Here is a 5,608-nt window from a genome sequence, read left to right on the forward strand (position 1 = left end):
AAAATGGTTTTTTAAATGTTTTGTTTGAACTGTTAACCTTTGTGAGCCAGATTAGGCAGAAAGGTAAAATATAAATTTGAAAATGAATTTATTTAATAAAACATTTGGCCTATCCAATGAAGCTTGTTGAGAAAATTTTTGCTAGCAGGAATCACTGACCTCCATTGCCAGATAATTGAGGAACAGATACTGATAAGAATTGAAGAGTGGTTGTGGAGTGTCATCTACTCCAACAGGGATGGTTTTAATGGCTTTAACATGTGATGTCATTACATATGTTTTAATTTTGAGCCACCATAGTAACCTTTGTGATGGTTAAAAGGGGAATATAAATTCTATAAAATAAATAAAATACATTAAAATTATACAAAATAAAATCATATCTGAAACCAGTCATGGGTTTGGCACACCAATGGGTAGTATGCACACTCAATTATATAGAGAGATTATTTATTATTATTCATTAAACATTTGGGTATAATAAGGAATATATTAAATAGACTCCGGGGAATGGTAGAGGACAGGAAGGCCTGGAGGATCATTGTCCATGGGGTCGCAATGGGTCGGACACGACTTCGCACCTAACAACAAAAACAAGGAATATATACTTGAAAGTAGCTTTATACCATTCTAAGTATCTTGGTGTTCTCCAATGAACCCTCAAAACTATAATCCTGTGATATTTCATTTAACTTCTAAGTTGTAATCAAGGTGTTCCCCAGGGTGCATATGCTCCAAATATGATTTGGCTATAGAAATATTTGTAAATAGCTTGTGTTCAATAGAAGCACAGAGGCACAAGGGATGGGAAAATAGATGTAAGCAACGGTGATTATTAGGACTAGAATATGGCATGGAATTTTAAAAAAATGCTTGCAGAACATGAGGAGTCAAGCTCCCATCTTGTGAAATAAGTAAATTTCATAATGAATCATTGGAAACAACTATGCTTAACTCAGAGACCACAGTTAACCCTCTGGTGAAATCTTTTGTTTCTATCTATGCACAACTATGATTGAAAGTAACATAATGAAAAATCACTGGAAGCAGTTCTAAATTTAAAGGTTCGGTTCTATTGGCTACTGTGAGAGACAGCGCATTAAGAAGAAGAAGAGTTGGTTCTTATATGCCGCTTTCCCCTACCCGAAGGAGGCTCAAAGCGGCTTACAGTCGCCTTCCCTTTCCTCTCCCCACAACAGACACCCTGTGGGGTGGGTGAGGCTGAGAGAGCCCTGATATCACTGCCCTGTCAGAACAGTTTTATCAGTGTCGTGGCGAGCCCAAGGTCACCCATCTGGTTGCATGTGGGAGGAGCGCAAAATCGAACCTGGCATGCCAGATTAGAAGTCCGCACTCCTAACCACACCACCAAACTGGCTCTCTTTTTTAAAAAAAGGTTTTAAGGGCTGAAACAGCAGCAGTTAGTGGAAGGTGAAAAATCCTCAGTAGGCAGACAGAAAGAAAGCTACAGCCTGCTCTGAGCCCTCTGATTGGCCGGCAACAACTGTGTGGGAATTTGTCAGGTCTCTGCAAGTTGCAACCCCATCAGTTTCTGAGGAAGAAGCAGTGTGGAGAATTCTGCCAGGATCAGCACTGGAGTCACAGGAACCACCAACAGAACTCGAAACTGGCCAAGAAGCCCAGCTCAGAATCCAAACCAGGTATGAGCACTCATCCTGATTTCCTCAGCCTATCAAGCAACAATGTGGCAAGCAGTGCTTCATATTACTGGAGAATCAGCTAGACTAGCAGCTCAATACAGGACTGCATTTGTGAGTGTTTGCAGATCCTTTACTAATTAGATAGCTGTTCATATTTAGTTGAGTGTCAAGCTTAAAACAAGGGTGGAGGCAAAAGGCTCACTTTGCTGGCAATATCACTTATTCCTGAGCAGGCACTCCCCAGCCCTTCTACCTTGTTTGATTGGTTTCTGCGTGATCTGTGATCTGTGATCTGTGGCTAGTGACCTGGATTACGGACCCAAATCTGCCCTTGTTTCATTCAACTGCTTGTGTTTTGACTGTTTTGGCTCTGATTAAATAGACGCAAAATATAGAATATAACATTCCATTGGATATATGGGAAAGACTTTGTTTTATGGTTACATAAGCTTACAAAATATCAGTCTTTAGGAGAGAATTGGTACAAAATGTTTTATTGTTGGTATATCATACCAAAGTTTATAAGTAAAATTGCAAATGATTGTAATGATATCTGTTGGAAATATAATGACAAATCTGGTGGAAGTGTATTCAAGTTAGCAAATTTTGGGCAAAAATTCATTTATTAGAGCATATGCTTAATGTTAAATTTCCAATGAATCTTGAATATATGTTAAGTGTTTGTCCAGAAAAATCTCCCACGTCAAGCAAAGGTTCTCTTTTTTTATGCCACAACCTTGGCAAGAATGATCTTGGCTAAAGACTGGGAAATTTCAAGAGTATCATCAATATTGGCTTGGCTTGAAAAACTGACAGAATTTTCAAAAGTGTCCAAATTAACCAGTTTGGTCAACAGAAAAACAACACACCAATTTCAAGAACAATGGCATTATTACACAGACTTTCTTGATAAACAGAATAAATTAATTGGGTTTGGAAAACCTGATAGGAGGTCCAATATGCTAAACAATTCTGAGTCTATTCTTAGTTTGACAGAACCTTAGCTGATCACATATTTTGAGGACAGAGAACTGAGTTTACTTCTGACAGCTAATCCACATAATGTCTGGACAACTAGGGCAGTTATTGCGCAGTGAGAATTTGACCAGTGAGATATTAACTCTGAAATTTGGTCAGTTTGAAAGGATCAACACCTAGTTAGTAAGGGAAATTAGTTGTGCTTATTTCCTGAGAACTGTATATATAAGAAAGTGTTTCAGTTATTTCAGTGAGCAGTGGGATACTGCTTCATCTAAGAAGGAAGAAAGTGATGGTACAAGCTTAGAATATCTACTTTCTAGGAAACAGGGGAGCTCAAGGGAACTTTTTGGGCAAAGGTAAAGGTATCCTCTGTGCAAGCACTGAGTCATGTCTGACCCTTGGGGTGACGCCCTCTAGCGTTTTTATGGCAGACTCAATACGCTGTGGCCTTACCACTCTGCGCCACAAGAGGCTCTATAATTATATATTTTTGGATAAACACAGTACCAAAATCTTCCAGTTTAAAAGAATTCTTAACATCTGAATGAAAAGTTTATGAACATTTTAAAAACCCTGTAACTTAGAATTATAACCTGTAAAATAACTTATCTGTATAATGAAACTTGATTCATCATTCCAACTACCCTTTAGGGATGTGCATAAAGAACAAATTCAGTACAGTTTCAATTCAGACTGAATTGATCCATGTATATCTAAATCACCCCAATCCCATTACTGGTATAGGTATTTGGGTGATTCGACTAGATGAATCATATATAATACTGACAGGGTGGGACAGTGAACTTCATTCTTTATAACAAAGAAAACCACGCTACAAGGCTAGCTATCTCTGACAGAACAACATCTCATTTGGGAGGAAAATATACCTCAGAGTGAGGAAGTAGGTAGAGGTCAACAGAAAAGACAGAAAAGATGCTATTTTAACATGCAATGCAAGCAAAACATATTTTAAAACATGCAGTTGGAACCATCTCAACAGACACTTGAATGTATTTACTTCATTTATACATCCTCCATGGGGACCCACAGTAGTTTACATCATTGTCCTCTCCTCCCGTTTAGCCTCACAACAATCCTGTGAGGCATGTTAGACTGAGTGGATCTGACTTACCTTAAGTCACCAAGGAACAGTTCATGGCAGCATGGGCAAGTGAACGTGGATCTCCCAGACCTTGGACTGATGCTCTATCCACTGTACCACACCAATGAGTAGTTGCCTGAAGATTGCCCCAGATATGGGAAGCAGGTTGATTAAAGGAAGATTCTGGCAGGCTGATTAAAGGAAGATTCTGGCAAGGGGACATCACAATTATTTTGTGTCCTGATTTTGATTTTGTGTTGGATCATTTTTATTTCAGCTTATAGTTTTGCCAAGCTTTGCCAACCTGGAGTCTGAGTTATACCATACCAGTGTCACCTTGGATGTTTTTGAGGTAACAGGTGTTTATCATTTTAAAAAAGAAGACTGGAAATTTGGGTCACCATAGGCTAGGTTTTTTTTTTTTTTGCACATGTCTAGCAGTACTTCATCTGATCCAGATGCAGTGATTCAAAATATCTGAGCTGATCTCTTGTTAAATTTGCAACTATAGAATTCCAAATCTAATGTTAATATTCATTGCAAATGTTGCTGAAGAATTTTTCACCATTCTCATGGGAACTGTTGCCTTCAAGGTGGTAATATGCCTTTGAGATCTTCAACAGGTTGACACATTTCAAAGAGCTCTCAATAGCTATATGTCCAATTAAAATGAGCAGCATTTTAATCTAATGACTCATATTACCTGCAGTATCAATGCTTCATGTATTTTTATAAGCCATGCCCTGTGTTGCAATGAAAACTGTTCCCATCTGTGGAGCAATATCTGATTTCATGATACTGATTTAATGTATGATTTAAGTGCCATGTGTTTCACAGTTCATAGTTGTTTATTATAAAGTAGACAAACAGTTATAATTGGATGCACCACAACACTTATGAGAAATGGACATTTGAAATGCAAAACAGTTATAAATATGCTGATGCTACTTAATTCAGATATCAGTCATCCAAAAGAGTTAAGCAGACTCCTTTTCAACACTGAATTAAGTTTAAGTATCTTGCCAAAAAGGACGAGGGAACAGTACTTTAATGTTGGCTTACTGGTTGCTCAGCAAAGCAAGCAATATACACATGTGGGAATTCAGCTCCCTAAATTCTTTTCCTACTCCCCGCCACAACACAGCTTATGCCATGTGAAATATCTTCACATCTCGTTCTTCTTTAGAAGTGACTGGCAGCATTACTGTATCATTACTTTTATTAAAATATTGATTATCTAGAGAAACAAGTCTGTCTTTCCTTGAGAGGCTGAGCTAGACTGCACCAAGTTCAGTGAATCCTTTTGCTGAGTTGGTTTCTAGCTGACTATTTATTTACAAAGTTACATTCTTTTGTGATTTATACCTTGCAATCACTAGAGCTATGATTATCTTATGATAACTACATGCCCTGACAAGCCTTATCTAATAAATAGTATACACGGGAAGTACTTATCCTGGTTGCATGATTAGCATCCACTTTCTCAAGCTGCAAGGATATTTACTTGACATTCTCAAATTTGTCAATAGTATAGCATTTGTTCACACAAAGTGGCACTCATCATGAGGATATTCTATATTCATGTGTATTTATGGTACTTTGACTACTTGAAAAGAAAAAGGATTAGCTAGCTAAAGATTGTTTTGCAGGGTACTATTTCAGACAATATCACTCCAATAGCAGAGTTAGGTTTTAATTTAGTATATGGAAAGTATTTCAGTCTCTGTAGCTTCTCAGCACAACAAACTTTTCATATGTATTTTCTACATAGATATATGATGTATAGGCCAGAAAAGGGGATTTAGAGTATGTATCTGTAATAGGTCTTCTCTATAAACTATTGAACATTTCTTATCTTTCTGTG

Source organism: Paroedura picta, chromosome 10, assembly GCF_049243985.1.
Source record: "Paroedura picta isolate Pp20150507F chromosome 10, Ppicta_v3.0, whole genome shotgun sequence".
NCBI classification, from domain to species: domain Eukaryota; kingdom Metazoa; phylum Chordata; class Lepidosauria; order Squamata; family Gekkonidae; genus Paroedura; species Paroedura picta.